Genomic DNA, 9,574 nt, shown 5'->3' on the forward strand with positions numbered 1-9,574 from the left:
TTAAACAACTGAGTGCGCCCTCAGCAAGTTTGCCGATGACACCAATCTGTGTGGTTTGGTTGATACGCTGGAGGGAAGGAATGCCATCCAGAGGGACCTTGACACACTTGTGAGGTGGGCTGATGCCAACCTCATGAAGTTTAACCATGCCAAGTGTAAGAGCAGCCCTGTGGAAGGACTTTGGGGTGCTGGTTGATGAGAAAATGAACATGAGCCGGCTGCAGTGGGCGCTTGCAGCCCAGAAAGCCAACCGTATCCTGGGCTGCATCAAAAGGAGCATGACCAGCAGGTGGAAGGAGGTGATTCTGACCCTTTATTGTGCTCTTGTGAGACCTCACTTGGGGTATTGTGTGCAGTTCTGGTGTCCTCAACATAAAAATGACATGGATCTGTTGGAACAAGTCCAGAGGAGAGCATGAGAATGATCAGGGGACTGGAGCACCTCCCATATGAAGGTCGGGTGAGAAAGTTGGGGCTGTTCAGCCTGGAGAAGAGAAGGCTGCGTGGAGACCTCATAGCAGCCTTCCAGTGTCTGAAGGGGGCCTATAGGGATGCTGGGGAGGGACTCTTCATTAGGGACTGTAGTGACAGGACAAGGGGTGATGGGTTAAAACTTAAACAGGGGAAGTTTAGATTGGATCTAAGGAGGAAATTCTTTCCTGTTAGAGTGGTGAGGCACTGGAATGGGTTGCCCAGGGAGGTTGTGAATGCTCCATCCCTGGCAGTGTTCAAGGCCAGGTTGGACGAGGCCTTAGGTAATGCGGTTTAGAGTGAGGTGTCCCTGCCCATGGCAGGGAGGTTGGAACTTGATGATCTTAAGATCCTTTCCAACCCTAACTATTCTGTGATTCTATGATTAAGGAGGGCACTTCTGTCTCTTATCTTAAATATGCTTACCATTAATGCAAACTAAGAAGATGCACTGACGTATTTAATATCTCTATCCAGTCTATTTTCTCATGGGTTAATTTAGCCACATTTCCACTCTTAAAGAAGTCAATGAAGTCAGATTCTGAGGAATCAACCACATATAAAGGATAATTAAAAAAACCCAAGCCAGATCTTTTGCAACTCCAAAGTTTCCAGATATCTAATCTCTTTAAATGCAAAAGAATAAATGGAAGTGCAGAGCCCTTACCTAAGTCACAGCCACACAATCCAAATGTAGCTACAAGTGATCCTGAAGAAGCCCCATATATCTTGGATGCAGATTCCAGCATGTTGGGTGACAATTCCTTCAAAGCAGCTAATACTCCAGCTTCATATGCCATCAAGGTACTGCAGCCTCGAAACAGGATAGAGAAAGGTTTTCTTTCATTTCCATTCCTGTTCATCCCCTCTGCTAACACCAAGCACTCAAGCCACAAGAAAGCTGCTGTCCAGAACACGTTTGGAAGGCTTTTTTCTATACTGTGCTGTGGCTTTTCCCACCCTGCTTCTGTTTCTGACCACACTCTTGCTGTCTTATATCTCTCTGATCCCTAAGTCACCCTTCCTGCGAAACAGTGGGCAGCAGGGGATGACGTGACACCTTCATTCCTAAGGCCACTCATTAAAATCAAATGACACCATTGCATTATGTTTCTAAGCTGTGTACTGGGTAAAGGCTCCAGGCCATGTGGACATTCCATGTCTCACTGAAGTGCTGGGAATCAGCCCAAGGGAGGTCAGCAAGGCCTTCGGAGTGAGTTCTCCAGAGCAAAAAGCTGCTTCTCCATGCTGGTGGGTACCCAGTGGCACCCTGGGGTCCCAGCCTAAGTTTCCAGGCTCTTGGGAGATAGGAATCAGCAAATATTCCCTGGGACACAGGAGTCTTGCATGATGCTGCTCAAGACTGTCTTGCCCCATGTGTATCAGGTTACCAAACCCTGTCCCAGGGAGTGGAGAAGGTGTTTGGGTTATTAAAGAAATCTCCAGCCAAGATGTCCTCCTTGTTTCACAATTCCAGGTTTGAGTTTGCTTACAAAAGGGTAAAAACAGAGTCCAGGTAACAACTTGTGGGTTAATCTGCCTCTTAAATGGCTGAGGTTGCAGTAGAGCAACAGGTCAATAAAGAAGTCAAGAGGTGGGAAAAGAAGTCAGATAAACACAGTGATCTAGTGATTATCCAACCAGAAATGCAAAGCCTTCTTAGACTTGGAGCTAGGTGAGACACTGGGAAATTGCTATAGGGCAAAGCAGCACTGAAAGCTGGGCAAGCACAAGCAGCTGTAACAGCAAGAACTTGGACATGGAAATCTACCCAGTGTCTTCAGCTAAAAAGGCTTCCAAACCCACTCAGGGTTTGGATGATGCTTCTCTTGCCCTTGCAGTGTATGGAGGCAGTGCTGGGTGAGCTTTGTGGCTGGATGCAGCCCTGATCTAGGCAAGTTTTTCTGAGCACCAGCATTAATCCAGCCCTAGTTCCACATGGGAGCAGTGGATGTCACCACCCTGCTCTACCCAGAAGCCACGACACTAAGCTCCTTGCACAAACCTTGCATGAGCGTTGCAGATCCCACTGCTGAACTGCAAGGGAGAAAAGAGCAAAGAAAAATGAAGGATGCGAGAGAGAAGTCACAGAGTCCCAGCCACGTTTAGGTTGGAAGGGACCTGAAAGCTTCTCCAACTCCAACCCCTGCCACAGGCAGGGACCCCTTCCACTGGAGCAGCTTGCTCCAAGCCCCTGTGTCCAACCTGGCCTTGAACACTGCCAGGGATGGGGCAGCCACAGCTTCTCTGGGCACCCTGTGCCAGCACCTCAGCATCCTCACAGGGAAGAGCTTCTGCCTTAGATCCAACCTGAATCTCCCCTGTTTATTCCCAATCTTGTCAAGAGAACAAATGCCCTGGAAATAGTTTTCCATCTACTCTTTAGTCTAAGGAACACCCCAGCATTAACAGCATTGAGAGGAGTTGATTCCAGAAGCTGCTCTGGTTTGTTTCTTGGATGCAAGGGAGATGGAGGGCATTTGAAATCCACTGGTGAGCCACACAAAGGAAGCTCTTATGATTAAGGAAAACTTTGATGCCCAACTCCAGGACAAGAGGAAAAAATAGAGCCAGCTTTGGAGGGGCAGCAGCGTTCCCACTGCTAAATCTCAGGTTCAAGGCCTCCTCCTCCCCTATATTAGCAGCATGGTAGGGAGCTAGAAACGTGACACAGTATTGCACTGCTGTCCAAACCCAGCTGGACAACTGTATTACTCCAATTACAAACCAAAGCCACAGATCAGGACAGGTCTTACTCTGAATCACATCTCTGTATTACTGAAGTAGCTTGTAAATCTGTTTGTTTTAACTTGTTACCCAATCTTGCAGCACCAAGAAGTAAATAGTGTTTATAGTGGAAAAGCAAGTGTTCACGTACTTACTCCACCATGAGCAGACATTGCCATTACTTGTATATTGCCATCATTCCAGGTCCTTCAAACCCTTGGACTGTCTCTGATGTCTTCCAAAAGGAGCAAGGGGTAAAGAAACCAGCAAACACAATAGCAAACCTGATTATCCAGCCTTGGGTGCGCTTTGTGTCAGTGAGAGGTACCCAGACCTCCACACTGGGGCTTGGAACATAGACAAAATGCAGGTGATTTGAATAGGGGTGACCCAGATGGCAGCAATAAGAACTGAGAATTCCTGCTGCAGAAAGGCAGAAGCTGTTCCTTGCCCCCTCACTGCCCTGCACCAGGGTGAGACACAGATTGTGTGTATCTGCATGATGTCCTGAGCTTTAGGTCTGTTGTTTTACCACACCAAATGCTCTCATGGCACGTGTCGTGTCTCCATCAGGTCAAAACCAGGTGCTAGCAGAAATACCCTGCTCATTTGTGCCTTGTTTTCTCATCCCAGTTTTGGGGACAAAGCCAAGCTTGGCCTTGAGCAAATTGACGATCCAGGGCAGGCCAGTCTGGAGCATCACTTCAGGTGGAAAAATGAAACAAAGGGGCCCACGTGCATTCACACAATGACTGAAAATGACAACAGGGCAACAACCCAAATAAAGAAGATTTTCCTCCTCTGGCATTAAAATGAACCAGAAGCCCACCCAGCAGCCCAGACACAGGCTGAGAGATGCTAAGAGGGCGTCTTCACTCCCCATGGTGGCATATTGTAGTGTAGAGCTGACACCAGAGCAAAAGGTTTCTTTCACAGCTCTTCTGCAGCGACAAAGCTATGACCTCAGGGCTGCAGTGTTCTGGGAGCCAGTGGTGTTCCTAACCCACGTACGGCTTCTGATGTGCAAGTCGTTTCAAGAGAGAGGCTTTGAAGAACTGCTTTCTGTGGGACAATGAATCAACCACATGAACTGAGCAGTGGAGGAGCTGGTGCCGCTGCGCCTTGCAGGGTTTAACCAGCTCTAAGCTGTAGGTGGGTTGCTTCCCACGCAGACCGCTGGATGTCCAGAGATATCACCCCCTGCAATTGAGACAAAAGGGAAGGCCACATCCTGAACGTGCTTCACTCAGCCATGTCTAACCCAAATTCGTTCGCCTTAGAGAGCAGTGCTGGGCCGCTCTACATGCATCACCCTGGGTGAGGAAGCTTTTAGCTAGGCAGGCTGTTCGGGGCAAGAGGCAGAGCTCAGCAAGGGCTGAGGTCATCCAAACTGTGCTGAGTCACCTCCCAAAATTCCCCAATCCAGCTGTACTTGTCCCGGTGCCCAGCACTGATCTGAAAGGCCTGTGACAGTGTAAGATCCCTGGCAAGGACAAACCCTGGGCAGGACCAGGAGGAATTTTGAACCTTGATGTTGCTGACGCAAAAGACACTTGGAAAATAAAAGTTACCGACTGCAAGAGGTTGAGCTGGAGAGGGCTCATGGCTTGCCAGGAAAGCAAAGATCTGGGAGAGGAACCTTTAACAAGGGCCTGTAGGGACAGGCCAAGGGGAATGGCTTGAACCTGCCCGAGGGGAGACTGAGCTGAGCTCTTAGGCAGAAGCTCTTCCCTGTGAGGGTGCTGAGGCGCTGGCACAGGGTGCCCAGAGAAGCTGTGGCTGCCCCATCCCTGGCAGTGCTCAAGGCCAGGTTGGACACAGGGGCTTGGAGCAAGCTGCTCCAGTGGAAGGGGTCCCTGCCTGTGGCAGGGGTTGGAGCTGGAGGAGCTTTAGGGTCCTTTCAACCCAAACCACTCCATGACTCTGGGGTTCCCAGAACAGGGACAGACCACCCCTTGCTGTTAGGAGTCTATTTCCTTTCCCTGGGGCTCAGTAGGGATTAGCCCAGGCTGTTCCCTCTGTCACACATCCTGAAACAATAGAGTGCAAGTTCTGTCAATGGCTTCACATTTACATTAGCAAGAGCACCCCATCAGCAAAGGATTCATCAGCCTTTTCTACAGCCTGTGTCCTGCTTTCTTGCTTGTGATGCAACCTGTGATGCAGACAGGGTCCAAATCAGGGAAACCGGGCATTTCCTGCTACAGCGGGAGGAAAACCCCGAAGGACTGGGAAGGGTGCGTGTGTGTAGAAATCACTGTAGAAATTCAAGACAATGTTTTGGGCTGAAATCCTCCCATGTAAGAGTCTGATCCCCACCTAAGCCCAGCCTGTGTCTCTTTTCCACCTTCGTGCAAGCTGAACATTGGTTTGTTTGTGCCTAACAGCCCATAAGGTGATGAATCACGGAGTTTCCTTGGCACCTCCCCAGCTTTGCCCACTGAAACAGGAGCACAAATAAAGGTGGGGCTCTGACAATGGTCTGAGCTTGCCCACACAGGGGGGGGGAACGCTGTTTCTCCCAGCTTGGCAATGTGTGATGCCCTCACCCCATGCACCTTGCCTTTCCCTTAGCCCGCTCAAGCAATGCTGAGCCCACAGAGCCTGCTCCCACCTGCCTGCCCTCCTTCCACAGCACTGGTTTTAACAGCATTGATAAATGATCCACATTTGTGTTGCTGATTTCACTGACAGCATTTGTTACACGTAGTGAAGGAGTAGTATTAATAAGAAAAAAGGATTAACGATCCATCCGAGACCTTACTTTATAAATCAGTATTTCTGTGACTTTGGCAGCTCCCAGGATAAGCCCCAACATCCTTTTTTTCTCCCTTATAATAGGAACCTGGCTCAACCCTTGAGCCGAACATTTAGCATGAAAGAAACCTTTCCCCTGCTCGTGTGACGGGTACCTCATGCAGGCACATGACATGATGTCACTGTCTAGAGCAGCCAGATGAGCTGTCGCAGTGGTGACAAGCACCGCTGATTTCACAGGTGCCGGCAGCCGCAGACGTGGTGCTGCAGACAAATGAACCTCTGCAGGGAGACTGGGATTGTGCTGTGGATGCTTCCCTGCCCTACCTGCACGCACAGAGCTTTGAGGACAAGGAGATCTTCACCTCCAGCCCGAAGAGGTTACGCAGGCGTTACTTTGGGGTAGCAGAAATAGACATGAGAAGGATGAGGAGCTGTTGGAGCGAGGCCAGAGGAGGCCATGGAGATGCTGCGAGGGCTGGAGCAGCTCTGCTCTGGAGCCAGGCTGAGAGAGCTGGGCTGGGGCAGCCTGGAGAAGAGAAGGCTCCTGAAGGGGAGACCTTAGAGCAGCTCCAGTGCCTAAAGGGGCTGCAGGAAACCTGGAGAGGGGCTTGGGACAAGGGATGTAGGGACAGGCCAAGGGGAATGGCTTGAACCTGCCCGAGGGGAGACTGAGCTGAGCTCTTAGGCAGAAGCTCTTCCCTGTGAGGGTGCTGAGGCGCTGGCACAGGGTGCCCAGAGAAGCTGTGGCTGCCCCATCCCTGGCAGTGCTCAAGGCCAGGTTGGACACAGGGGCTTGGAGCAAGCTGCTCCAGTGGAAGGGGTCCCTGCCCGTGGCAGGGGTTGGAGCTGGGGGAGCTTTGAGGTCCCTTCCAACCCAAACCATTTCCTACTTCTATTAACTGTGTGGCTGCTTCTTGCAGGGTTTGGGTGCTCCCCTATGTCTCTTCTGTCCATTCAGCTTTAGCACCCAAAGCAAGCTCACAGAGAGCAGGTAAAAGCCAGACTAAAGCAACGATATAATGGGGAAGTCTAACATCAGCTTTCCAATCTTCCCATGCTTTGCTCTTGAGCACAGCACCGAGCTCTCAGCAAACAGATGGCTTGACCTTCCTCCTGTCTCCCTCGTCAGGGCAGGTTGCACTGTGAGCCGCTGAGCGTGCGTCTGGGAGCGGAGCGCCGTGGCTCTGCCATCTGGTGCGTGTCTCCGGACGCGCTGGATCCTGCTCGCTGTCAGCTTTAGGGATGGAGCCGGCGCCGGTACAAGCAGGTTCCTGGCAGCACCTGCATGGTTCAGAGCCCAAGCGATAAAAAGCAGCTTTGGGAAGGAAAATGCTCCGTGTGGTGCTGTCATGCTGTTAGACGCCATCACCTGGTCCAGAATCAAACTGTGTTTTAAGGAGCAGTCCTGCAATGGCTGGGTGAGACCACATGGAATTTGTTCTCCTTATGTCCATGGCATTGAAAAACCAGCGGGTCTGTGCCATGTGTATTTTGTCCTGCGTCACTGTGCCACAGTGGAGTCATTGCTGGGACCCGTGACAATCTGCAGGAGAACATTAAATGCCCTGGGAAGATGGAAGAGGACCCCAGGGAGCCTTTGGCATCTGTCACTGACCCTTTTGAGAAGGAGGAGGATACCAATTGCTGTGCAGAGCTTGACCTGGGGTGGCTTTTGTAGCCAGGGTGAATCTTGTGGTCTCTAACAGGGGTACTTTTGAGTCACAGCCCTTTTTGTGCCTTGGTTTCTCATCTGTAAAGGAGGGGCACTGCAGGTGGTAGGCAGATTTATGGAGGGACCCATCTGGCTGGGCTGGGTTGGTGCGATGTGTTCTGTTTGCTCTGGACAAGAGGATGACTTGTTGATCAGATGGCAAGCAGCGGGGTTTCGGGTGGAGGGCAAAGTGCCCAGCAAGGCAGCACACCTCCCCTTCTGTCCCTTGTCTGTGTCAGGTTCTGGATGAGTCATGTCCCTTCTGTCCCTATTCATAGTCAATGGCAGAGAGATGGGATTGGAGTGGGAACTTGGGCCGTGCCGGTACAGCCCACACTGGCACCAGACGTGGGTTAGAGCCAAAAGCTCCTTCTGGACAAATAACTTCATTCTTCAGCAGGCAGGAAAATGCCAAGCCCCAGGCTGCATCCTTGCCCTTTCAGCCCCATCCCCTGGGGTAAACCACAAATCCTGGTACCCTGCAATACCCAAAGTAATGAAAAGGGGAGGAAGGGATGAGCCCTGCTGCAGACTGACCAGTGCACCTGCAGAGCTGTTGGTAGGAGGAGCTCACAGACACACTCAGGCTTTCTATAATCCATAGATTGATCAGCCTTTATTCCCATGGGATCCTGGGGAAGCCCTGGGCTGGGCTGGATGGAGATCTTTGTGTCAGCCAAGGCCAGCAGTGCAAGGGGCAATCTCAAGGCTTTCAAATGATCAGCTGTAGGATAAAACAGGGGTGAGCTCAGTTGGTGGTGATGGAGCTTAGAGCCCTCCATTCACACTCAGAAATCTTTAGTGATGTGAGCTGAGGACAGAGTCACTGTCTCTTCATGCCTCTGCCTGGGTAATGTGGGGACGTGGGTTGGCAGAGCCATAGCCCTGGATTTCTGCAGAGCTTCACAAGAGGGCAGAACACTGCTGTGTAAAGCGTGCGGCACTGGGAGCCTGACAGCGACTTTGTGAGGGACGATTCTTAGGGATGCTCTGAGCTGCTTGGAGGCAGATGCCTGGTGTGGATTTGTGAGGAGAACAAAACCAAGAGCAGCATCCCTGCTGTGAGCACCCTGCGTGAGCAGTTGTGCACTTCCTATGAGCAGAGGCACAGCTCTCCTCATCCCTTTGTCACCTGGAGAGGGCAAAGGAGATTTAATCCAGATAGAGGTATGGAAAAGCGGGAAGGAGATTGGAGGGTGTTTACTCAGGGTTGGAGAAGGGCTGGTTCTAGCTGTTCCCTTGGCTAAAGTTCAGCCTCTCTTGTCCCAGACATGTTGCTTCTCCTGTTCCCAGCAGTTCCCAAACAGGAATTGTGGTTTACACCATTACACTGGACTGGACACTGGTGTGAAGGAAGGAGGATATGTTCAGCCTGGAGAAGAGAAGGCTCCTGAATGGGAGACCTTAGAGCAGCTCCAGTGCCTAAAGGGGCTGCAGGGAACCTGGAGAGGGGCTTGGGACAAGGGCCTGTAGGGACAGGCCAAGGGGAATGGCTTGAACCTGCCCGAGGGGAGACTGAGCTGAGCTCTTAGGCAGAAGCTCTTCCCTGTGAGGGTACTGAGGCGCTGGCACAGGGTGCCCAGAGAAGCTGTGGCTGCCCCATCCCTGGCAGTGCTCAAGGCCAGGTTGGACACAGGGGCTTGGAGCAAGCTGCTCCAGTGGAAGGGGTCCCTGCCCGTGGCAGGGGTTGGAGCTGGAGGAGCTTTAAGGCTCCTTCAACCCAAGCCAGGCTGGGATTCTGTGTTTTCCCTGGTGAATGCAAACCAGCAGCCATCACCAGCTGTGCATGGTGGAGTGTCCAGGGAGGACTCATCACCGCAGCAGCTCTCAGCACCCCTGCTCCTTGCTTTGCTTAGGTCTGGCCTAGGGAAAACCTGCTGTGGCACAGCAACCAGCCTCAGCCCG

The sequence above is a fragment of the Neopsephotus bourkii genome, unplaced genomic scaffold (genome assembly GCF_033783945.1).
Source record: "Neopsephotus bourkii isolate Nb327-2 ecotype Australia unplaced genomic scaffold, CSIRO-AGI_Nbou_v1 NB_414, whole genome shotgun sequence".
Taxonomy (NCBI): Eukaryota; Metazoa; Chordata; class Aves; order Psittaciformes; family Psittacidae; genus Neopsephotus; species Neopsephotus bourkii.